The 26,893-nt window shown below is 38.5% G+C and overlaps 1 protein-coding gene and 2 long non-coding RNA genes across 11 annotated transcripts in view; 1 reads left to right on the top strand and 2 right to left on the bottom strand.

Moving 5' to 3' along the window:
- Positions 1–3,021: 3,021 nt before the first annotated feature.
- LOC140907473 (uncharacterized) lies at positions 3,022–4,574 on the bottom strand. The gene is made up of 3 exons (XR_012157504.1): positions 4,214–4,574; positions 3,331–3,393; positions 3,022–3,251 (listed from the first exon to the last, which is right to left on the bottom strand). It is a non-coding gene; the product is annotated as an uncharacterized LOC140907473 (long non-coding RNA).
- A 208-nt stretch (positions 4,575–4,782) lies between these two features.
- Positions 4,783–26,893, top strand: part of SATB1 (SATB homeobox 1) — a 107,958-nt gene continuing 85,847 nt past the window's right edge. For 3 of the 9 annotated variants that reach the window (XM_073333531.2, XM_073333532.2, XM_073333530.2), the window contains exon 1: positions 23,293–24,971. The gene's annotated coding sequence lies outside the window, so the exon portion shown is untranslated. Of the gene's footprint in view, positions 4,865–23,290; positions 24,972–25,062; positions 25,133–26,893 lie in introns of those variants that run through there. The other 6 variants (XM_073333533.2, XM_073333534.2, XM_073333527.2 and 3 more) reach the window with 5 other exon arrangements.
- Positions 22,284–23,364, bottom strand: LOC140907472 (uncharacterized). Its single transcript, XR_012157503.1, has 2 exons — positions 23,263–23,364; positions 22,284–22,429 (listed from the first exon to the last, which is right to left on the bottom strand). It is a non-coding gene; the product is annotated as an uncharacterized LOC140907472 (long non-coding RNA).

A 26,893-nucleotide genomic window follows, 5' to 3' on the forward strand; every position in this document is an offset into this window, starting at 1 on the left:
AGTGAAAGCAAGGAATCAAAAAGTGTTAGATTTCTTGAGCAAGTATTTCACTGCTATTGCCTTACTCACATGCTAGAAGCTGCGAAAAGAACCATATTTGTATTAGGCCCAAATTGCTTGGGAATGATTCAAAGAATTAATCAGATTCAGGATCAGCTTGTACATTACTGAAAGGTTTTGTCATTGAGAGATATTTGCTTAGCAATACTGTAGGGCAGCACTTGGACCCGAGTTACACTTCATTGAACAGCTGTAGCGCTGGGCACAATTTAGCCTTCTTTATCATCCAGCATTCAGCATGTATCTCGAGTATATTTACACATTAGTGAAATATTTCTTCTGCTTTTGATTGTCTCATTTCAGTTTCCTGACAGTGAAAAAAATATTTTACTGCTCCTAAAGTCTATGTGGATACTTATGACCAGATACTACTGTCAGATCAACACTTGTTTTATTTATATGTTCCTTTAAGCACCTAACAACAGCCTCTTCACTGAGGACCTGGTGGTTTCTCTTACACAAAAAGAAGTCTCTGGATGAGTGTGTCCTCCAGATTTGTCATATCAGCACCCAAGAAGGGGCGTGGTTTGACCAAAAATGGGTGCAGTTGGCAAAAACAGTGCTTTGCATTACACTGTCTGACACATTAAGATCTAGACAGCAGTATTTTTTGTTAAGTTAATGCCAACATTAGCTTGAATAATTTATATCCACAATTCCCTTCAGATGGATGGTCAATAGGAAGCTCTCTGAATATATATATTTTTACACATCTTTCAAAACTATATGAAAAAATCTAACACTCAGGGGTATCATATGGATTTGTGACACTCCCTGGAAGACTCTGAATCCATAAACTAATGAATGGATTACTATATGATTCATATACCATTTTAATCTGTAACAGAGAATCTTATTCCAATACCATTCATGTTACTTAAAACAGAACTGCTCCCATTTCCCTCAAATCATCACTCTGACATTTCAAAAGATAAAACATAGCTCTCAACATTAATAAACTGATAAATATATATATGAACACTCATTTGCAGTGTCCTTTGAAACTCCAGATTTCAGGGATGAGCAAAATGAGTAGAACTTTCTGTTCGTTCTTGTATCATAAGAGCAAGCAAACACAAGGATGGACACTGCTTATACATACTGTGAGAGGAAATTTCAGTTTGTCAGTGAAAAGAAAGTTATATTGTACACCTGCTTTTCAGGCATGCCATCTGTGCTCTGTCATACCGTAAGATAGCAGTGTGATGCCACAGTCTCGGCAACATGGCACAGCCAAAAAGCATGTGATATGTTCTTGTTTCATTGACGTGAATGAAAGCTCTGTGAAACTCACTGCATAATGTTACAAAGCATAACATTCAAGTACGTAATAGTGGTAACTTGTATGTTTTTCAGTGTTCTGAAACATCCTAATCATTTGATGTTGAAAATATTGAAGGAGCACTAACCTATTATATAGTTAAAGTCAGTACATGCCTCTTATGGCCTACAGGTTAGCAATATCATGCTAGTCATAATATTGTACTGCAATCAACAGCCATTATATTGTTGAAAATAATCCAACATGGAGTAATCTTCCATTGCATTTCAACCCTTTCTTTCAGAACCAAATCAAGTGTAGTTTGGGTTTTGTTTTCCCCACTTAGGTTTTCTCTTTTTGGGTAACAGGATCACTACGGAGCTCTTTCTGTATTTTGAATCCAGGTTGAATAACCCCCCTCAAAAATATACAGTCTCACACAAAGGGCAGCCTGTTTGTTAACCACTGACTATGAGCTACTGAAGTACTAATCTGCAAGCCCTTTTCACATCCACACATGACCAAACTGAACTTTGAGATCCATGTTCACAAAAGTGGAGGCTCTGGCAGCAATTCTGTTCCCTTTATAGCGCCCATTTCTGTATTTTTGTCGTCAAGCATTTTCTTGTTTCCAGAGATAATTATCTCGTTACGGAATTTGGGGCCTGTTGCAAAAATCAGATATCACCGTGTTTATTGAAAAGCTAAGTACTTATCATGTGTGGAATAAAATCCTTTGGTTTTTATGCAAATACCTCTATTTCTAAAACAACAAAAAAGATTATATACATATAATTCTAGAACTCTCTCTTAGAGCAATGTTTTCCATGAGGCATTTTTGGGTCTTTAGGAGGCAGTGTTGTCTAAATACAGGATTAGGAACCACTAACTCCTGTCTCTACATCTGATTCAATGTGTGGCCTCAGGCAAATCGCTTAATCTTTCTTTTTCTTTTTTTTTTCTTTTTAAATTTTCCTACCTGTAAATTGGGGATAATATCACTTACTGAAATACTTTACTGGGGAGTCAAGGATTAATTATTTATCACTACTTTGAAGAAGTGAAATACTGTATTATTATTAATAACCACTGACCATTGAGTCAAAAGTGGTTGATGTATGCAAAGAAGACATTTATTTGACAAAAGGAAATGTGCCACACACTGAATGCGAGGAGCTCATCTGGTAGGCATCTCCAAGAAGTGTTTGAATGGGCATGTGTGAAGTGCTCTTCGCTTTAATGCTCATTATATTTCCCTGTAATTCCTAAAGATCAGAAAATGAACTGCCACTCCAAGAAATTGTTAACAGGTCTAAAACTGTTCGGGTAGCATAGTCACAGGTAGAGAAGTTTGAATTTTTCTAACAAAACTAGATATTATTCTCAGATGGAAAGGCCAGAACTGGTCAGAGACTTCAGCATTAGATACTCTTGGGAAAGGGAGGGACATTATTTCAAGGTTGAGATAGTAGGGCAAATTCATCCCTGTCGCAACTCCACTGAAGTCAAATGAAGTTACGCCAGGGATGAATTTGCCCCACTATGTCTTGTATGAATGGGAGTGTCTGGTAGTAACTACCTAAAAGAGTTCTCCCTGCTGGCAAGATCAATATTATTAATTATTATATTATTACTATAATGTAACCTTTGGGCTTCATGGATTCCCTGTGGATTAATGATTATTCAAAAATGGTGTTACAAAGTGGCAGCTTTATGCCAATAAATACAATAGTGTAGCACTGGCTTATTAAAGAAAGGTGTATCAGCTTAACAATGTCAAGAGCTCCTATTTCAAAAACATATAAAGTTGTCTAGAGGAGTTTTGTTTATTTGTTCCAGGAGCTGAGAGATCAAATCTGCCACAGACTGAAAATACAGATTGTGACTGGATTGGCATTCAGAATCCCCAGTGTTCTCTCTTCACAAGCTCCTAGAGGAAAAGAAACAATCTCAGCTTTCAGGAAAAATTGAATTCACTGCCAGATTCACTTTCCAGGAACTTTACTTACAAACTGTGCATCAGCTAAGGAAGGACTGAAGATCTAAAAAGTCTCTCCAAGCGGCAGTTAACACTAATGAAGAAAAATCAGAAATATAATTATTTAAAGGCACTTTGTGCGACATAAAACATCGTATGAAAGGACCACAGAATTAAGGGCAGCGTCTAAAAAACACACACTGAGTGACTCCAGCGTGGCTAGTTGCAAACTGACACCGTGCAGTTCACGGCATGAGCCTGAGACGTGGAATGCTTGCAAAAAAACAAACAAAAAAATCCAGCACATCCCTGCTCCCCTTATCTAAAGCAAATACGGGCTGCCTGCTGTCATACTCAATACAGATTTCAGAGCCACTTCCCCATGCACACACTTTCCATTAACTTTATCTGCGCCAGCTTGTTCTCTCCCCACCCAAGGGTCTCAGCGGCCGGGGCACAGGCGCGCATACACGGCCCATCTGGAAAGAGAGAGGGAGCCCCGTGCCTTTCCCTCTTCTCCGGTCCCACTTGACGATCTGACCCTTAAAATATTGATCACCTTTGTCAGATCCCTTTCGGAAACTGGCCTGCTCGCTCATCCTTTCACTCGCTTGAAGCGGGCAGCAGCTGACAGCCAAGCATGTGGGGTATAAATATTGAAATAAACGAGCAGGAGGGAGAAAGTGGAGGTGGGAGGGAGGAAAGAGCGGGGGAGGTTCAAGAGTTGCGTGCCGGGGGGGGGGGGGTTATCAGCCCGGTGCTCCTGCGAGGGGCGCTGCTCTCCGGGAGTGGAGGGGAGGGGAGGAAAGATAATAGCATTAAAAACCACCACCACCAGCAGCAGCAGCCCAACAACAACAGTGATTAGCTCCTACCCATCGCACAAGGGCTGGGAGGGGATTTGTGTCTCTCACCTGACTTCCTCCTCCACCGCGAGCCGGGGTGAGGGGGCAGAGACACGCGCGCACACAAACCACTCTCACCAACTCAGCCCCAAAAACAAGGGCAAGCAGAAGGGGGGAAAGAGCGAGCGCCAGACGCACACCCGGCTCCGGCGGCGGCGGCGGCTCCCGGCTCCGCTCTACGCCGGCGCTCAGCCTCCCCCTCCCTAGCCCGGCTCTGCTGCCGCTTGCTGCTGCTGCTGCCGCCGCGCACCCGGGGAGGGCAGCAGCCGCGGCGGCGGCGGCGGCTCGGCTCGGCTCCGGCACAGGCGCGAAGCAGCGTCCGCCAGGGGGAGAGAGGCGGCGAGACACGGCGCACGGGTGCAGCAGAGCCACCCCCGGCCGAGGCTCGCCCGCTGGAGCCTGCGCCCGGCGTCCTTCCCCGCCCAAGGGCTCCGCCACAGAGAGGGAGCCGGGCACACGCCGGTCCCCCGCGTTGGTACCTTGCTGCCCTGCTGCCAGCCCGGGCTCCTCCTGAGCAGCCTGCTCCCCCCCGCTGCCGACTCCGCGTCTCCTTCCTCTAGACGCCCGCTCCCGATGGGTGAACAGACAACTTGAACTTCAGCGCGATTAACTTCGCCGCCGCCTGGGAAGCTGAAGGTGTCGCCCGCTGCGCTCTCGTGAGTGAGTCGGTCTCTTTTTCCTCCTTCTCCGCCCCCCCCCCCCAGTCTCTAGCGCGCCCCGGTTCTCGTATTAATAATCACATTGTGGGGTTGGAAAAGTGGGGGGAGGCCAGGAGGGGGAAACCCCTTCCCCGAGCAGCGCCGGCGCTCCACACACCTGCCGCCTTGGCAGAGCTGCATGCCATAAACCCTGGGGGGTTGTCCCGCCTGGGCTCCGGCTGCTGCTGAACCCCTGCCGAGGGGCAGAGCCGGAGCCGCTGGCCCTGCAGCAGCCACTTGACAAAGGCAAGTTCCCGGAAAGTTTGGGAAACTTCTCCCCCACCCCCAGCGTGCTGAGCACGGGAGGGTGCCGGTGTAACACCGGCCAGCCGCCTTGGCGACAGGTTGCCTGGATTGGGAGCGCTGTAAAAGATGCGTTTGATAAACGTGTTTGGGCTGGGCTGGGCTGGGGGGTACTTGGCCGACGTGTTTAACCTGAAACGCAAAGTTGCTGAGGATCGTCTTGCGAGGCTGCAAGGGGGGAGGAAGAGAAACGCGAAGGAGATCAAGTTTGGCAGTGATCTCTGAGAGGGAAACGTTTCTCGCAGCACGCACCGTGGCAGCTGGCGTGCCTGTGACCTTAGGGGTGAGGAGGCACTGTAAGCACAGGTACGCTATCTCCTCTCCGCTGGAGGTCCCTCCCCTGGCGTTTTCCACTTTAGAACTGGTTGGGCCCTTGAAGCAGCAGCGAAGGATCCAAAAGGAAACAGAATATTTAATTCCAAGCAGCGATCCAAACATACATTGGAAAATCCTCATAAGTTGATAGTTTTAAGTACATTAACCAAAGCGTCCCACCAAGATAGTGCCACTGTTTAAAAGCCCCCGAGCCGCCTTTCAAACGTCATTTTACAATATGTATGAGGGGCATTTAGTTCAAAGGAAAATAATTCAAGTACAAATATATGCCTTGGATATTTTTTTAAAAAAAGACAAACAGAAAATCATAATTTTGTCGAAATCTTTTATTAGTTCCAGTGAGAAGAACTACTGACAGACACCTACAAGTTTCCAAGTTTTGCTCTGCCAGTCCCAGAAATTTAAAGTGCTTGTGTTACTGAGGGAGAAACCCTTAGAGCATTGAAAACTTTGCTAAAATATTTTACACCATCTTTTTACCCAAAATGGGTAAAAAATATCGGCAAACACCAACAATCAGTTTTATTCAGACAAACCTAGTGTAATTTTCCTATGAAAATAATTCATAATTTCAGATTCAAGAACTCTTAAGGTTAAGGCATGTGATCTAGTAACAGAGGTTTATGATTTAGCAGCAGTCCTTTATTTCTACTTTATATCATTTTGGTATAGTACATTGGTATATCATTTGGTATATATCTGTCTGCTCCAGTCTGCTGGCAAACATTAGCATTCGAGCTTACGTTTTTGACAAATGTGCAGACAGGAATAGCATGAATAAGCATCTTAAATATTAACAACCTAAGCATCTGTTGTGAAACAAATTTAATATATTTACTCTGTTTTTCTCACATTGTTAGAAAAGGTTACAAATAGTGTAAAATTGCAACGTTAGTTAATACAAGGATTATATTTCCCTATCTCCAAGTTTAAAGCAGTCATCAGATATAAAGACATTAACTCTCGTGCATTATTTAAAAAAGAAAGTTGAAACTGTGTACTGTGTAAAGGCTTGAATACAGTACAGTATCTATAATTTGTATCATATACACTTGCAGTGTGTATATTATTTATACACTTTATATATACACATTTCCTGTTTCAGATTTTATTAATATCTCACTTATCAAGTGGAAATAATATGATACACAAAAATATGTAATCATGTATAGTAAAAAGTGAACATAAAAAGACCGCATATGTATGCATACATGTTTGTGTATATACATGTAAATGGATAGCCCACATACATTATAAAGCTCTATAACAAAAATAAAATCATTGTCTACAGTTGTACCCACTCTTCAGTACAAACAGCAATGAAAAAGAAACAACTGACTCCAAGGAATTCCTCTTTCCCCAGGAAAAAACAGTAATCTAAGAAAAACAAGGGAAAAACAAGAGGGAAGTCTCCAAAAAGCCTGTATAGTTTTTTTTTTTCTCGAATCAGTGCATTCCTCCTTTTCCCTACAAGTGCAAATGTGTAATAAATAATAGTTCTTTGTATGCAAAATTAGTTTACTGGGACAAAAATATTTAAGTGGAATGCTTTTTGTTCATGCATTTTTTAAAAGTTAGTTTCTTTGCTCTTGAATCATTAAATAGCAAAGTTACTACCAAAAGAGTTCCTCCTTCTCTTCTCCTGTTCTTTCAACAAGGATAAGTCCTTAGATACTGCTTATTTCTGAGAAAGAAATATAAAGCAGGTAAAGTCAGCCTGTGATTCATTAATGGTACATGTTGATTTGCAGAATAGGAAGAAAGAGAGAATCTCCCAATTTAGCCAAAGCTTGTAGTAATCATTTTTATCTTAACAGGTTATGGTTTGCAATGTAGGCCCATAAGGTCAGCTGATAAGCACCTGTCCCTTATTATTATAGAGATCCTTTGGTTACAGATAGTACTAAACTAAATACAGTGTACTGTCTTCAAAGTTCAATAGTAATTCTCTAATATAAAATCCCAAAGGGATGTAGGCAGGTGTGCCCTTTCAAATCACAGAAGTGTCTCTCTTTCATGTAGTCAAGTCATGGATAACTACAACTTATATTACATTGATATTTTTGGTTGGAGAAGGGATTAAATGCATATGACTTCAATTTTTGCAGTCTTCAATTAAAGTTCTGCATTATTTTTTTTTAAAAATCTAATTTGATGTTTTAAATTAGAGGAAAATTTTATTACAGTCAAGGAATACATTTGTTGAAATACAGCTGTTTGCCAGATTTTTTTTAACTGAATACCATAAAATTAATTTGAAATCCTTGTTATGCTTTCTAGTTGTATTGCGGGAGGGAGACAAATTAATAAAATTTAGTAATCTTCTTAACAGATTGATAAATATATTAACATTTTGCATCTGGACTACAGAGAAATTGTTGTTCAAGATAACACAATATTCCGGACTACTTAAATCTCTCTATTAAAAATGGGGGAAATGTGATTTTTTTTTAAAAAAAATATTTCAGTCATGTTTCTAAGGTCTATTCTATTTTAGCATAGATACTACTGCAGAATTTTATAACCCTTTTATGCATACCTGCCATTACTTTCTCTAGATATATTTATTAAGTATCTAGTAAACCCACAAACTTTCCTTTTAGAACAGTTATAAATATAAGTGGAACATTTTAGTTCCTTTTAATTTATGTTAATAGATGTAGAGTGTATGTACAATCTCCTTAGAAATCATTGCTTTTCCAAAGAGGAAACTTTGATTTTTCAGTCACGGAATACAAGGAGAAAAAAACTGAAAGTATAGACAGTTCCATACATCATTTTAATTTTTTTTGTTATACTAGGATGATGATACGAAGTTGTCATTTAGAGTGGGATGATAAAATTACAGGAAAGCGTTTTTTACTTTTTTAATTATTCCAATTTAGGGCTCCTAAAATGAATGTTTTTGGTAAAGTTGTTTGCATGGCATTTTTCATAGAATTTTGACAAAAAGTGAGCTGTAGCTCACGAAAGCTTATGCTCAAATAAATTTGTTAATCTCTAAGGTGCCACAAGTACTCCTTTTCTTTTTGCGGATACAGACTAACACGGCTGCTACTCTGAAACCTGATTTAATAGGAATGCTACTAATCATTTAGTATGAGAGAACATATTTTTCTGGTTAAATGGAAGTTCTGTTTTTGCCATTATGGGCATCAGGCTTTAGTAATCTGCTCCTCTTGTGGAGTGAACACTTTCTACTTAAAGCTATCATGCACCTACTGTTTATTTATGCTGCATTAAACTGACAGCACAGCAATCAGAGGGAAAATATTACTTACTTTCCTGAAGTAAATACCAGTTTATAGGTTAGTGCATGTATTTATATTCCTGTCGCTACTAAATAATGGTTCTGTCTCCATTTTAATATCTACCTGCGGTGTTATCCATGGCAGCTGACTCTTCCTTGTTTGAAAAAGAAAAGTTTTGTTATCATTCCACACCACAAGGAACTTTAAAGAAAGATGATTCCATATTGCTTTCTGTGGCATGCAGAAGCCAGTTTTAAAGACACAGTATTCAGTTTTGCCTAGCGTTCTTGGGTTGTGTTTCAAACAGTGAAAACATCATTCCTTAAGAATATATGCCTACCGAGCCACTTAGATTGTATATTCAGGCAACTGCAAATAAGGGCAGAAGCATTTTATTAATAACTGAAAGCACGGATGTGTGTATGATGAAAAATGTTCTGCAGCTCTTTCACTATGCAATCTAATGCATTTTTAAAGTTTAGTTGTTACAAAGTTGCTGTACGTTATTTAAAAAAATCAAAACAACCTATATTCCAGTTTGATTGTAAAATAAGAGCTTGTAGTACTTCTACTTAAATTTTGCAACTTCTTAAAAAGTCTGTTTCCTACCTGAGAGAATCCCATTATGTTATTTTTAATCTTTGTTTCATTACCTGACTGCTAACCTGTAGATAACGTTAGTAAAAACAGCTTACACCTTGAAGAGAATACATTAAATTAACTATCAGGAGGTTCTGCATCTAATCTTTGCCACCAAGGCCCCCTTTGTTCAAAATAAGTTAGAAATTTACTACATTTAATATTAAATTAAAGGTATATGTCCTCTTCCATATGTATGGTACTAACAACTCTAATTCTCACCATTGTACCACAGTTTGTAACTGTTACAACATAAAGGATGCAAGCCTTTTAAAAAGTAGGTGTTTACCCACAGTTACTGTCCTTTCATATCGGATATAGGTAACATCCGTTTACTGGTTGGCAAATGTTGACTTTTTAATGGTTCTGCAAGCCCTCCGTCAGGGTGTACAGATCTCCGTAACATTAGATGAAGTTCTGAACAAAGATTTAAGGGTAGGTTATGGCCATATATAGCATATGAATCAGATAAGTTATACAAAAAGAAAAGGAGTACTTGTGGCACCTTAGAGACTAACCAATTTATTTGAGCATAGGCTTTTGTGAGCTACAGGTTAGTCTCTAAGGTGCCACAAGTACTCCTTTTCTTTTTGCAAATACAGACTAACACTGCTGTTACTCTGAAACCTGTCATAAGTTATACAAGTGATTCCCCTTAAAATTAGTCTGGTATGATAACATACCTCTCATTCTTAAATGCTGTTCTGAATAGTAAATATCTCTCTTTAAACTTGCTGGGCTTAATTCTCCTCTCACTCACGTTGATGAAAATCAGGAGTAACTCTGTTGAAAATCAGGACTAACTCTGTATGGCGCTACATTTGTATATAACTGGTAAGAGATCACTATCAGGTCTAATGTATACGGTGTGAACAAAATATTAACACACATTGTTTAGTATTATAGAATATATGGCAACTGTACCCTTTACTGTTTGTTTTAAAAATACTTTTTCTGAGATCAGTTATTCTGATACAGATTGTCTGTCTACATATAAATATTCAGGGTGAGATATGATAGTGTAACATTTCTTTTTTATATTGGCCTATTTATACCCTTTCAGTTGTTTTGCAGCAACTCTGCTTTGATAACACTGATTCATGAAATAAGCCCTCTTCATCTGTGTCAATGATTCTTTCATTAAATGCATAGGTGGATTAAGATTATGTGGCCATAAATCCACAAAAATTGTTCCTCTCAGACAGACAGCAGTATGTACCTTACACCAGCTGAGTTGGACTTTCCCCTTTGCTCATATTTTGACATGACCTGAGGCACTCAGGGAGGGCCTTTAAACCCAAAGTACATCTGCTTCACTCAGGCTCTTGCTTTGGCAACAAGTAGCTGACTATCAGCAATCATTTGTGTATTGTGTCACTGCAGCAGTGGGGACATATCTGGCTATGGGGACCATATTTTAAGGATTACCCCTTAATCCTTTCCTGGTAGACAGAGTGGCAGAATGGATGTCAAGATTCCTGGGTTCTATTCACATCTCTGCTACTCACTCAAAGTGTGTTCTTGGACAAATCACTTACAGTGCCTAGACAATGGGAGTTACGTACCTAGGTGCTTTTGAAAATGCCACTATTAGGGCCTGATTTTCACATGAACTGAGCGCTCACAACTTCAGCTGCAATCACTGGAAATTATAGGTGCTCAGCATTTTTCCAAATAAGGTTCTTACTGCGTATCATCTGCCTTATTTTCCCTACCTGTCCGACGGGTGTTGTAAGGCTTACTTAGTTACGTTGTTTCTATTTGCATAGCACTCTGATATATTTGGATGAAAAACATTAGACTGTATAAGTGCAAAGCAGTGATGTTGTTCTGGGACCCAAACTGAAAGATTTTACTTACAGTTTAGAGTATCTTTCATATGCCCATCCGAAACTAGTGTATATTGAATTTGTCTGTTCTTGATGGCCAGATAAATGAAACCACTTACAATGAAAAATAAGTTTTGAACAGAATACATTTCAATATTTCAAATTCTCTATATATAGTATTTCATGCAGTACTAGTGTATGTATATATACACACATGTATGCAGCAAATAGCAACAGCAAACAAAAACAAGTGAAATTTCAACTTGAGTTTAAAAGGTTTGTAATTAAAATTTAAACCAATAGATTTGTATATGGGGAATAATAGTGGAAAGTTTATTTTAACTATGAATGTTTTTGTTCATAGGTGGGTTTTTCTTGATTGGTATAAAAGGTTCCAAGAACAATTAAAAATATCTTAAAAGTTTTAAAATGACAGTTTTAGTTTAAGGATTCATTGTAATATAAATACTGTATGCTTATTAGCATTACTAGTGCACTAGACATTTAATTACAGTCTTTGTGAGACATGTTATCTGTACATTACATATCGCATAAAGAGAATGATAGATACTCTTAAATGCAGGCTCTTGCTTGCCAACCTTCTTTTAAGATTATAGATTCAGATCTTCAATCCAGAATTTTCAAGACTTCAGTCAAAACAACTCAACTTCACAAATTTTTCTGTAGGAACAGGTCATTTCATTTCTTTTTATGAACACTTTCTTTTATTTAAGTAATACTTAAAAATTGTTTTTTACCAGTTTTATTTTCTTTCCCAGTCTTGTACATGGAAACAATTCATATACATCTTTGCCCATTCAAATCAAATATCCTTACAGGCATTTTTTTAGAACTTAAAAAATATATATATCTTCATTGCATATTGAGTAGCCAGACTATAAAAATAATTTAATTCTAGTACGGTAGGTGTTTTTTTGTTTTTTTTTAACGTATATGACATGACATTTAGAATCTTCTTTTCCAGCATTAGCTCTTAACTACTATTATTGTCTGAAATACATTCTATATAATAAATATTTGTGACCAGTGATTTGGACTGCCAGATGCTATAGAAAATGACCATCATAAGCAAAATAATATATTTACCTAGTGCTAGTTTTCCCCCTCCAGTGTGTGTCCAGGTTACACTGATTATTGTGATCATAATAATGTAAGTGTTCCATATACAGAACTCAGCATAGTTGCCAATGGTTGTTTTGCACTGAGATTACTTACAGGATCAGGCATAATGGGAACTGTATATGTGTAACTGAGAGCAAAAGTGGGTGCTTAGATAACAGATATGTTTTTTATGATTAAAAACAAGACCAACGGTACAGCATTTTTCATGAATAGACCCAGCCATGGCAGTATTGCTATTGAACCTAATTCAGTACTCTATGAAAGAAATTCTCCTATTGAAGTCATTCTGTCCCACTGCAGATGTAATATTTAATTTGGCTTACAGAAGACTATAATCACTGCAGAATACTGTAGTACTTTTTTAAAATAAAGGATGTGTTCATTTTATAACAATATTTTCATTTATTGGACTTGTGATTCCATTAAATGCTGCTTTTGGGTGATTTATCCTGTGAGAAACAGGCTTATTATTTTTGACTATTCTGAAAAATGCTTTCAGATACCACCTAATAAAGTTATACTAGCAGAGTTGATATTTTTAATATATGTGTTACATAGTTAAACAGCTATTTGTGTGACACAAAGACATTCCTCAAGCAGCATTTTACTGTTTGACATACTGAATTTCCAAGCAGTATTTTATAGGTTCTGTCTCTTTAAAAATGCAGTCTCCTCTATTTGCCCTATTAATTGTTGATATGTTGCCATCCACGAGACAAAAATTAGAGCTGTAATTAAATAATCATGTGATGCTCCTTAGTGCCAGTGAGAGCAAACTCATTTTTCCAGGCCCTGATGGTCACTGATTATTGTATTACTACTGGCTTGCTTTATTTATTTATTTATTCAATGATTCTGTATTACTAGGTTACTTAACCACTGCATTTCTTTTCAAAATTAAAGAAAGTGGGGAACAGTAAGTCAGTTAATTGGCTACCCATCCACAGGGACACAAGGTAGACATACCTTTTCTGCTTTTGGTCACCAGATTGGTTCTTTTTGGAAAGCTACATGAGTAGTGTGGTTGTGTGCCATTTAATTTACACTGGTGTTTTGGCTGGGATGGATGCATATGGGGAATGCCAGGAGAATTACAAAAGGAACAGGGTATTAAAATTCAGAAATGATTAAAATTGAAATAAAAGGATGCTGCTGCTTTGCCAGTACTCTGGCAGTCATAATGACACACAGAGATTAGTTTCCACCTTCATCTTTTCCTTCTTTCTCATTTCCTCTTGTTTATTGTTGACACATTTTCCTTATGACTCTGCTTCTCATCTTTCTGTATCTTCTCTCTTCCCCCCTCCCCGTTACATATTCCTACTTTTTCCTCTTTCCTTAAGCATGGAGAAGCTTGTAACCATACTGTAACAATAACATATTAGGTTATTAATATTTAATATTCACATGATTAAAATTCTCAAACACAGGTCGGCTATATCATTAACTGATATGTAATTTTTCATTTTAAAAAAATCTTTATTCTGTCCTTACTGTTTTTCAAAAACTGTTTACTTTAGTGGAATGTTAGGCTAGGAAAAGAAGAACTTACCAGTCATGGATAATCAATTATGCATAGATTCAGATTTAACAGATGGAAATTGGTGAGTTAAAGTTTCGTTTTGACTTCATGATTTTTTTTGTTTGTTTTTGTGACACCTGTCTCTTATGTATAGTTAAACATAGCATACTGCTTTTCATGCATCTTTGTATTTTTTCTTAGCATAAACTCATTTTTTCCTGTTCTTAACTTATTGTTCTTAATTTGTTTGACTGCAGGGGTTTCTGCACTGACTCTGGGGTTAAATTATCCTCTCATGAAACTAGCATTTTAAATAGTAATAAATTACACACTGTCATTTAATCTTAAAATTGTGTGTCAAGATGATATGTTAAATTGAATAAGCCAAATTCTGCCCTCATCTATACCCATGGCCTTCAGTAAGGTGACATAGGTTCAAAAGGACAGAATCTAGCAGTGTTTGTGTATGTATATATACATACACAAACACGCATATTGTTATGATAGTTAAATAGGCATACACTTCAGAGGTGTTAATTAAATTTCTTTCACTCATTTGGTAGTACAGCAGATTCTTTTTATTCCTTATTTTGAAAAGTCCAATATGGACTGCAGGTAACATTCCTCTCGTGCATGGAAAGATTTACACACCTCTAAATAAAACAGAAAAGACATAACCCTTTACTGCATTCTGACAATGGCAACAAAATGGTAGCAATTGAAAGAATGGAAAAATATTGTGTGCTTTTCCCCTAAAAGCTATTTTTAACAAAAAATGATATAAAAGGAAACTTAAATTTTGGTGTTGAGTGACTATTGTTTTAAAGCACAGTTTACTGATGGTAGTACATTGGTGTGTGCTTGTATATGAAGATGATCTGTATTTCAGAAACAAATATTCTATATTCTACACTGTGCAATGTACTGGGTGACACAGAAGTCATATTCCTCCCATATCCATATTCCTCCCACATCCTAATAAAAAGCTATGTAAAACAGGGGTAACTTGGTCCTGAAGTTATTTCTCTGTGCCTGCAGTAATTTACACCAATCTTATATTGTTTGAAAGGTTATGTCCAAATGAAAAAGCATCTTTCCTTACCTGGTTCCACCCACATTTGAAACTGCACATCTCTCAGGTATGGCACAGGGAAATTCCGCATCTATATACTTAAAAAATTATAATGAACTGGAAGATAACACAAAAAGTACCCTCTGTATCTTTCTTGAGTAACATATTTCACAACTTCTAATGAAGGTGCTAACTATCTTTATAAGTGGGAAAAATCATGAAGATTTTAAAAAGCTGAACAGAAAACAAATGCTATATATCACTGTGTACTATGGAAGGAATTGAACATTGACACTGAAAAGAAATAATCAAATGAATATTAATTTTATAACAATGATGCTTGATGGCGAAAGTTCATGCACACACAGCAGTTTACCCCACATTTCTTCAAAGAACTGTAAAGATATCAACTAAAATATAAATTGATTTCCCCAAAATATTATATTACTGTATTGTATTGTACTACACTTACGGGAATATGTTTTATTCATATCTTTTCTTGTGCTGAGGCCTTAAGTACATATAAATGTCCCATCTATACCTGACTTCTAACCAAGGATCCTAAAAATTACCCATTTTTTGGTGGGATCCCATCTCTAATTACTCACTCAGATGAATTTCTGTTCAGGTCAGGTATTCATTACCTGAATTAATTACTCAACAAAGGCTATGCTATAATTGTTACCAGGAACTAGGAAGCACTAAATTGGTGAGGTAAAACATTAAAAGTATTCTAAAACCTTGTTTCTTTGATTATTGACCTAGTATTCTGATTCCATTATTATAGTTATTCTTTCTGGTTTTTATTCAACTAAGTCAAATATTCCAGTGTGTTCTGGAAGTTAACAGGGATAGAAAGTAAACATCTGATGAAGTGAGCTGTAGCTCACGAAAGCTCATGCTCAAATAAATTGGTTAGTCTCTAAGGTGCCACAAGTCCTCCTTTTCTTTTTGCGAATACAGACTAACACGGCTGTTCCTCTGAAACCTGTCATTTTGAGGTTGTTTGCTTTAGTGTTAAGTTGCTTGATTGCTTTTGTATCATGTTCCTGTGTGCTTCTACAAATGAAATGTATTATAGTGGCACTGGATATGCTAGAATACCCTTTATTTTAGCACATCCATATTGCTAGGTATGGTGTGTGGTCATTGTTAGTTTGCCAGTGGAGCTTTGCAAAACTATTTCATTTTCTGTGAACTTTTTTTCTTCAAATTTTGTTTTTGTGGGATCTTCTGAGCTCTGGATTGGAGCAAACTCCAAAATTCAAAGCAAATTCAGCACAACCCCCCAAGTTTCACTTTGTTTGCCCCAAAACCACATATTTTGCAGGGTTTTTAGATCCAATCCAATATTGACCCCTGTCCACATTTGGGTCAAAATTAGGTATGCTGTTTCACTTAACCTTTTTGAACCTTAGAAAAAGTGTGGCAGAACCTGGGCAGAGTTGTGAGTTAACGAAATTTGAAACCAGGACATTGCATGTGGTTTTGGGTTTCATAATGAAAGTTTGACATAGTTCAAGTCATCAATCAGTTCTAACCATTTTCTTAAACCTAAACTCTTCCCTGTTTCCAGCCCACAAGAATTATCAGTAGATTTTTGAGGAAGTGAATTATTAGTACTGTAAGAGCTGAAAAAAGAATGATTGTTTTGTCCTGTTGATAAAGCAGGCTATTGCATACCAAATTTCTGCTGTTGGAACTCATCAGAGTAAGCATCAAAAGTCTTGCTAATAGTACTTGAATGGTCCTTGTGTAGTGATAACTGCAATGGCAGGGGCTGTTTTGCATTGTAATATGCAGCTTTGCTTGGACTGTGTGAAAATCTCATTTCTACTCAAAAGTGTTGGATTAAACTTCTGTGTTGCTTGGAAGCCTCTTTCTTTATTAGCTCAATGTTTACTTAAGATCAAGAAAGAAATTCAGTAGTTTGTCTGAAAAAACAACACTCGACTGTGTTGCAAAGTAGTTTGGAAATATCAGTTTAACTCTGACTTCAGTAAATAAAAAGATCTTAGAATTTTTTTGTTTGCCGTTAGTCACTTACATCTGTAATATTAAGCTCTTCTATAATATTCAGTACAATGTTTTCAGCATCCCAACAAGCTCCAAAAATGAATACAGGTGCCTCTTGAACATGTCCCTATAATAACACTGCTTATTAGCCAAGTCCTTTGACATAATTGTTTGCAATTCCAACCCTCTGCCCCCATCCCTTGCCTACTAATTATCTAGTGTCTGGGAAAATCGGAGTTTTAACAGAGAGCACCCCTCAACATTAAGTATTTTTCCCACAGATGTATTTTGAAAATGCTACCTTAAACCAGAGCCTTTCAAACTGTGACCTGAGGGTTACTGGTGATCTGTGGAACACTTGTTTGCGAGCTAGAAGAATTGGCAGATCATATGATGTTGGCTTTCCTCTTTGCTTCCAGCTTTTAAATTGCATTAAAAGAATATATGAAATAATTTCTTATTACAGATTTCCATGTAAGCAATTACTGTAGTTGCCACAGGGAAGTTATGAGTGTGAATTGGTGGGAAGGTGGTCTGTGCAATCATGAATGAGAGAAGAGATAATCTATGGGGCTGTCTTTTAAAATGTGGTTCACCCTTTGCAAACCCAATGCCATAAAAACATTCTTATATATATATATTAGTGTTTGTGAAAGTAGCTATACTGACTTAGGGAATGAACTCTGTTTGTCTACACAACGGGTACAGATTGGGCAGCAGCAAGGTAAGCTTTCCCACACTGCTCCAACAAAGAGCATCATCTCATCGTGGGACCACTTTTAAGGTGTGTAGTTTCCATGTCCCCATTCAGTCCAAGATTTCTCTGCTTGAGACTGCCAACAAGACTGGCAATTAGTACTAACTGTTGTGATGGTTTTTGTGATGTGGACACCTGTCCATTAACATTGCAACCAACTTGGATTTGGATTGGCAACCTAAAGGTGAAAGACTCTATATTATCAATCTCTTTAGCCATTCAATCCCTACTCTTAATATTATCAACATGTAATATTTTTGTTGTACTTATACCATAATTTTCTCCCAGTAATTAGCCTCGATGTGACTCGTGGCAGCTAGAGGCAAACCTAAATGATCAGCCAGGTCATATCAACTAAAGTATGTGTTTTCCCCAATCATACAATTATCACAGTTAAAACAGAAACATACCTATCTAGTGCATATTTGGAAAGGGATGATGGTATGGCTAAAAAGAGCTTGTTTTAGCCCTAAACTGCATTTGCATAATCTTATCCATTTTATCAAAAGAACATTTCTTGAATGAAATATATTGCAGAAAACATTTGCAGGAATAAACACAAGCCTCCTTAGGTATGTAGTCGATAGGGAGATGTCTGCCTGTATGTGATTTTCTACACTGTAAGCTAACTGAGACATCCAAATGTAAAATACAGCACTGTGGGACATTATGTAGATACCTGATATTTTCTTGGGGATTCTGAGTCCATAAACTAATGAGTGCATCATATGTAGTTTTACCTCTGACAGATATGGTAAGGATAATTTACTTCAATTAATAAGCAATTACATTAGTCTGTATTAAACTGTAGTTAAGTTAAATATTCATTTTATGTAACTTTCAGACCATCATGTGAAAGAACACATAAAAATGAGACGGGACAGCAGCATTTTGTGGTATGCTTCTCGGTGAAACGAAACCCATAGCGCTCTTACTTTTTGACAGACACACTGCCCAGACTGGGACAGATTTTGATCAAAATGCAAGTTTAGTATACACTTTTCACTTCATTGAGAGAGATGTCATCAAATGCTGCAACTCTAACTCCAAAATGTTGCCATATGTATTGATCAAACGTATGATATGTAATCTGTGCTTGTGACAGTCAGGTTAGGTATGCTATTTGGACTGTAGTTTCAGACAGTGAGTGATCATTTCTAATATGCAATTCAGGGTTACGTCCAGTGGAGAAGTAACTAGGAAGTCCACTCTGCATTAAACCGCCAGACTTGGGCACGTGTTAAATAAAGGTATAAAATATGCCTCGACTTGAATGTTGCCCAGCTCTGCACAGGGGCACAAGGGGCAGTGTGAAGGGAAGTGCAAGGACCTTCCCACCCCATGCTCCCTTTACCTCTGAGCAGCATTAAGTACAAGCTTCTGCAAGAGGGGAGCCACTGCTCCCTTCTAGTGACCATGGACGCTAGCTTCCTGAAAGCCAGGACTTAGTATTCTCTCTTCCCACACTGAGCAGCAGAACTGACCAAGCATGGAAGAGTGCACACTTCACCTCTTGAAACAGAGGAGCTGCCATTCTGATGTAACACTCTGGGAACCAGCCAGAATTTCCCTACAGATGCCTGCTGCAGTGCAGCCTCTCTGCACCAACTCCAACACAGGCCATTACTTGAGTCACACTAGTAGCCTGATAGTTGTCAGAAATGCAAAGGTGGAAAATCCAACCTCAGCCAGATCTGGACAAAAATCTGATGAAACTAAATGTGCAGTCTCTAGTGCCAGTTTTGTGATGCTTCCAGGTCTTCTCCTGTTTGCTTTAAACACCAGCCATCCTACCAACTTCCCAGCTTTGACCCACAATGTCCAGAGATATACAAACTTACTCTGAACACAAGAAGATCAGAACAGAGTCCTTAGAAAGCACTGTGGCAACGCTCCACCCTACAGGCATTCGTTCTGTAACCCAGATACTGACAGAGGCACTGACTGATACCTAGCGAGTCACCTCCTCCCCGAGTTCAAAAACTGGATACAAACTTTCTTTGTGTCCATATACAGTTTTGGGAAGACACAGTCTAATTCAAAATATTTACTTCTGATTACTATAATGAGGCAGCTTTAATATAAGTATTTGGCTTCACTTGACATGCAACTAATTTGAAAAGTGCCATTATCAGATATTTAAACTATTGACTGCATACATTCCAGGGTATTTACATATCTTCTGTTTCTTTATCTATTTATCTCTTTCCTTTTAATAAATAAAAATAACATCCTCCACTGGGACATTATAATATTAAAAAGTTGATATACTTGAGCATCTATTGGCATAATGGTCAGTCTACAATTACACATTTTTACAAAATGTTAGCATTTTTTGCCTTTCACTACAAAAATCTGATATCAGTATCATAAACCAGTGAAATAAAATTTCAACTGAGTTTGCTATTTTTGATGAGAAATTTAATTTTTCAGATATACAAATATAGGAATAACTATCAATTTTTGCTTTCCATTCTAAGCAAAGTTTTACATTAGTCAATGTTCAGAGCCTGCAATAAGTGCGTTAACAGGGGTAGGTGATACACAATAATGAAATTTATTAGTGTGGTGTGGTGTTTATAGGGTATATGTACATATATGCAATTTCACAGCAGTTATTTTTCATAACAATTTATCTCAAGCCCAAGACGCATATGCATGATCATATAATTAACAGAGTATTTGTCAGTGTTTGTAAGTGTCCATAACAATATCATTTAGGCCTCTGTGCTCAAATATTATCAGATTTTTATCTCCCCAATCTTTTAATTTACTCTTGGTGCTTTAGGATGAATCATTTTTTATTTTTTTAACTTGAGCATTTTAAGTTCTTTTTCATATATGTATTGTAATACTGAGGCAAATGTAAAACAGATTTTAATTTTGTCTTAATATTATCTGGTGATCAATTTACAAGGTGTTATAGCCCTAATCCTTGTTCCAAGAATTTTTAATAGCTATGTATTAAACTACACCTCTCTTTCCCTAAGTTCTGCACTTTCCTTATTCTTGATCATATGCAAGCAACAGATACATGTGATGTCACTTGAAGTTCTCATTTTTCAGCATCTTCCTCTTTTCTTTAGTCTACTCCAGTGGTCAGTCTTTTTTCATCTCCTAAACTTTAGTGCCACAAAGGCTATTTTGAAAAGGTGAGAACTAATCCAGTGTAGATGTTCTCCACTATTTCCTCAAAGTTTAGGTTCAACTATTTAAATTAGATTTTTAAAGTGTTAGTTTGAATTTTATTTAGTCATTCAAAGATGAAATCTTTACCCAAAACATTCTATCTGGTTGGAAAAGATAGTTATCCCTTGATCATCTATTATAGAAAGTATCCTCTACATTTTCTCTTTTTTCTTTGTAAAGCATGATTCTTGTTGTTTTCCCTTTTTTTCCAGTATGCACTCAGTAATAATTTTAATAACCTTATGAAACACATACAATGTGTACAACTTTGTGTTTCACAAGTATTCCACTTTCACATCTTTGAATATTATATAATACATTCATTTTCAAGCATTGCATTTCTCTGCTTCTGTGATTATAATCTATTTTGTGCATTGCTGAATATGATAAATATTTTATGTATTTCATCCTATTATCATTTTCTTTTCCTGCATGCCCTGTATGTTGCTTGCACTTATTTCAGTAGATGTCAGCTTACCTACGTTTGATGCTCTGCTTTTGTTATAGTAACATATATGTGGTGATACCTTTACTCTTCACAGCATTTATCGATTTGTATTTTCTTTGTTCAGAAATTATATTATTGTAGTTTGCATTTTATGTTATTAACTCCCTGTTGCCTACTTTAAAAAGTAAATTTAAAGTTATTACAGCTTCTCTGCCTCTTTTTTAATACATTTTTTCCCCCCAAGTTGTTATCCTGAAGTACTGTTTCTCCAATTTGGGTACATATTTTCATGTATCAATTAAACTTTTTCTTCTGCTTCTAATATAGCTTTTCTTTCTTTTACAGTGTGTCTAAACTTGTGCACTTTATCAATAAATGAGTTTAATTTTCCTGTTCTCTCATAGCTTGTGCAAACTTGTTGCTTTCAAGTCTATCAAGTCAGTATGGTCTTCCCCCAATGAATCATGGGAAAATTATCTATTTAGCTTTACATATACCCATTTATTTTGTGAATACTTTAACAGTTTCAGTAGTTTGCTATTCTTTGCATTTCACTGGGTGGGCTTTGGACCTTATTTTATAGACTGTAGATAGCTACAACTGTATTGCATTGCTTTTTGATCAGGGTTATATTATTTCAATGTATTGTAATTTTATTATAATATCTGTGATACAGGGTTGTTTAATTATGTCTATTTCTTATTTTGTTACATATGTCCATCACCATCATCCTTGCTGTAAAAGTGTACAGTAGTAGATTCTCATGCAAGTGACTATGGTTCTATGTACAACTTGAATAGGTACTCTGTTTAGTCCCACCTCCTGTCTCTGTACTGTGGTCTTTTAAAGTGTGGCTTGTCCATCTCTTCCATCTCGCATAATATAAAAGAGAATCTTTCTTTCCATTTGCATTGTTAGGTGTCTTGGTAGGCGAGTTCTGTTTCTTCTGTGGTCTGCTTCCAACTGCAACTACTTCGGGGAAGAGCATATTTCTTGTTCACTTTTCCAGGGGTTGGGAAAACCTTGAGTAAAGTGAAGCAATATTAGAAGTCAGAGACAGAGCATTCCCCTTTACTCGCCTGGTAACTTGAGTAACTATATAGCCAGTAACTTCATTAATTATTATTTACAGTTTGTTCCATGGCTCTTGTTAGGAACAAAAGCTTTTTCACTCGAGGTAGCAGGGAAATAAGGGTCCCCTGCCCCCCCCCCCAAGGGGGTCACCTACGCTGGACTCTGTCCAGCCTGATTTGTTATCTGCCTGCTCCTTGTGTGCACCATGCATCATGCACCTGCTTTCCAGGCTGCAGCTCTCCACCCTGCCTCTTTCCCGCCCCTCGCGAGGTCTGCTCAACGCTCCAGCCCTACGCACGCTTCCCCTGGCGAAGCCTCCGCCCGCTGGCGGCTGCCCCTGCGGCTGACCGGCTTGGTAGCCGGCGCAGCCTCACCTGCACCACCCCGTCCCCTCTCCCCGGGGTTCCGGTGCGCAGTCCCCCGGAGTCCCGTCCCTCGCCCCGGGTTGGCTACTGGGCGGCCGGGCAGGGGAGGGAGGGTGCTGATTATTACGCACATCTTGGCAGGTTGCCTGGATATTGCTCAAATCCCCCCCTCCCCCGGTCTGGTTGGGCCGCGTCCTTCCTGCCGCGCAAGGAAGGTGGTTCGCAGGCGCGCCCGCTCCGCTCTGCCTGCGCCGCGCGCGGCCCCCTCTTATTCTGGCTATTGTGTCTAATCAACGCAGAGCCGCCTCACCCTAATCAAGCTGATTACAAATTCCTGCGCGCCCTAGGCCGGAAATCGCACCACTTTCCCTCTCTTCTCCCCCCCCCCTTTTCCCCCACCCCTCTCCCCCACTCACCTCTTTGGGTCTCTGGTTTCCAACCCCCCCCCCCATCCCGCTTCTCGCTCCGGTTCCCATTTCCACCCCTGCTCGCTGTCCTCCTCCTCCGCTCACCCTCCTCCCTCCCTCCCTCTACTGCCGCCGCCTCCTCCTCCTCCTCCTCCTCCTCCGCCTCTGCCACTTTCTCTCTCTCTCTCTCTCCCAGGACGCGTCGGATGATCCGGGGCCGCCGGGGAAGGGCTCCGGGCAGCAGCAGGGAGGCTGCGTCCCCCCTTGTCTCGGTCTGCAAAAAGCCGGCTGGCCTCGGTGGTGGTTGTTGTATTAAAATGAGGAGGAGGAAGAAGAAGCTGCCGCCGCCGCCGCGGCGGCAGCAGCAGAAAGCGCTGGAGGAGAGGAGGCTCTGAGCAGGGGACGGCGGCGGCGGCAGCAGGAGGAGGAGGAGGAGTGATGAGTCAACTAATAATTTAATGGGGACAGAAACACAGAGGGGGTTGGGGGGGGGAGCAAAGCGAAGCAGCTTCGTCCGGGGACACACACACACACACACACACACACACGTAACATCCAGCCACAGCCACCAAACCGGCCTAAATAAATAGCGAGCCAGGGGGAAACAAGCATCAAAGCCAGGATTTTTTATTTTTTTATCCTTTGCAACCTTTGTTTTTCCAGTTTTTCCTTTGCCATTTGCAGTAACTCTCCGTGGAGTTGTCTGGGTTTTTTGTTTTTAATCACTCTTTTGTTCATTTTTATTTTGAAATAATCACACACACTCGTTGGTGGACTCGGTGGGAGTGAAATCTCTCTACTTTTGGTGGTGGTAGTGTCTTGTTGTGTGTGCGTTTCCTTCCTCCTCCTCTTTCTCTCTCTCTCTCTCTCGCAACAGCCCCGGGTAAATGAGAAGAGACAGGTCCTCTCTTTATTTTGTTGTGTGTTTTCTTTGAACGGACCGGGAAGGCGAAATTAAAAGTGGCATTTTAGTGCCTTTTCCTGCTGTTTTCTCTACACCCCCCTCTACCCCCACTACAAATTCATGCAGAAAGTTTGGGGGCTGGTGGTGGTTTTGGGGGGAGAGAAACAGATTGATTTTTGTGTGCGCGCTGTTCTTCTGTATGCTTGTTGGAGAATAATAGTGTAAGTGACAGCCTAGAAGTAGACTTTCTGCTCTTCACCCTGGATAGAAAAGCTTCCTCTCTTTCCACCCCCCACTTGCTCTTGTCCGCATTGATATTATTTTTGAAAGAATAGCTAGACTCAAGTCACCCCTTCCATTTAAATCTACTACTTTCGTTTTTCAAATTTATTTTTAGCATTACACTTATCTGTTCAATTTTGAGATTCACTTCCTTCTTCCCTTTCAAAACCTTGAAAACTGCTTTCCTAAAAGATATTTAATATTTTTGTCCATTGCCGTTTTTGCTCATGGCTACTCTGTTTCTCGCCATTTATTTTTGCCCCTCCCCTGCATAGAGGAAAATAACAAAACAAAACCAAAAAAAAAGGAAAATAATAGCATTTCAGGGGAAGTAGCCTTCAGGACTGCTGGCTTTTGGAGGGGGGGAGTGTAGGGTGGTTTTTGTTTTGTTTTTTTGCGGGGGGGTTAGGTTTTTTTTTTTTTTTAAGGACTTAGACAACATCAGTCTTGAACTTCTTCCTCTTCAAGAGCTCGGGCTGCAAAGGAAACCTCCTTTGTTTTTGTTATTTATATGCTGTCAAGTTTTGAAGTGGTGAGTTTCGGGTCGGTTTTGCTAATTTCACTCAGAAAACTGCAGTGTTTCTGTTTCTAGATAGTACTTTGCTTCTTTGTCTCTTTAAAAGGTCACAGTGAAAGCTTGGCCTGGATTGTGACAGCCATATGGAATGGATAAGAGCAGCGCCTGTTTCAAATGTGATTATGGGGTTTTATTGGGGAGCGGGAAGAGGAGGGAAGATGAAAAGGGGAGGGGGCTAATTCATGAGGAGTTAAAGAAATAAAATAATACTGATTACAGGGACTATTACAATGAATTAATTAAGAAATTAGTTGGTGTGTCCATGTGTGATCTTTTTGAAACGGTACGTTGAAACTGCGACCTTATATAATGTCTAGGATGGAAACTTGTAGCTAAAGTAAAGGAGGTCTAAATATGAAACCCGAATCAACTCTCTGCCTGCATCTGTAGAGATAATAGTTACTCCAAAGTGCTGTCATTCTGGGCAGGCCATGCTGATCCTTGCTCATCGCTATTCCAAACTGAGGTTTCAGTGAACTTTAGCCTTGGGCATGGAGTTGAAATGAGTAAATTAGGTGTTTTATGTGCATGTAATTTTGCTTTGTAATGTAAAGCTTTTTACAAGATGACTAAGTGATTAAAGGATGCCTATGGGTGGGTATTCTAAGGCCAAATTAGAATGACCTATTTGGTGTTTTGGTAGCAATCCGTACACTAACTAGATTATGATCTATCATTTTTATTCATTGTATATGATGTACTATTCTATTCATGATGACTGGATACTTTTTTGTAGCAATAATCTTGGAGTTGTAATGTACTTTTTAAGTTGTGCCAGAAGTGACAGGGATTTTCTTCTGTAAGGCTTTATTTAAGTGAATCCTCTTATTCTCAAGAAGTTAGTTTCAGAATAGCAGCTTTATAATAAAGCAGCGTTGTAAGGAAACATTGGTAGATATCAATGATTTGAGTCTGCAGTTTTTGGTTAGACTGCAGTTAATGTAATGATAAAGTAACCTTGATTTTTTAAAAAAAAAAGTGGTTAAAATAGTCACATTTATTGTTTAATGAGACTCATAACCAAAAACAGATGGGACCACGATCAATGGTAAACCATCGGTTCTCAGCATGTCACCCTACAGCTTAAGGATAAATAACCATTATTTTCTAAACTTTACAGTTATTCAGTTGGCATTCTTTAGGTTGCTAGTAAACATCCAGATTAACACAGATTCTTTTTCTTGGCTATGTAGGATGAAGCAGCCTGTGTTCAAACAGGATAAATTGTTTACAGAATTATCTTTGTAATATATGATATCTCCCAAGAAATCCAGACTTAAATAGCTTTGCAATGAAAAATGTACAAAATGCGTTGAATTACTAGGTAACTGAAAGATAGTAGCAATTATCAGATTCATGCAAGTCTTTCTAAATATGACTCCCCTAGTGTTAGTGTTTGTACTCAGTAATGTAAATACTAGTTCATAAATGAATGTCTAGTCACCTGTTCTTTGTGATTCAATTATATACATAATATAATTGACAGCGTGACCATACCTTTCTCACTCAGAAAAAGGTGGTAGACCCTAATATAACTAGAATGGTAATCCAGAATAAAACCACTACCAGATACGTATCGATTTTCAGTAACTGATTGTTTTATAGTTGATAAAATAGGTTTCTGTGTGTGTGTGTGTGTGTGTGTACGTACGTACGTATGTATGTATGTATGTATTTAACTAAAATCACAAACTTACTCTGTGTTTTAGTCTAGGGATTTTAATGATCCAGTCATTTAGCTGGAATGTGTTTGTTTTTAAAAAACAAGTTTTTGAAAAGAAATACAAACGTCCTAAAATAACCATTTTCTTAATTTGATATTGTTGAAATTACTTCTATTTTTTTACTTCAGATACCTGTATCAATACAATTTTACA

Source organism: Lepidochelys kempii, chromosome 2 (genome assembly GCF_965140285.1).
Source record: "Lepidochelys kempii isolate rLepKem1 chromosome 2, rLepKem1.hap1, whole genome shotgun sequence".
In the NCBI taxonomy this organism is placed as follows: domain Eukaryota; kingdom Metazoa; phylum Chordata; order Testudines; family Cheloniidae; genus Lepidochelys; species Lepidochelys kempii.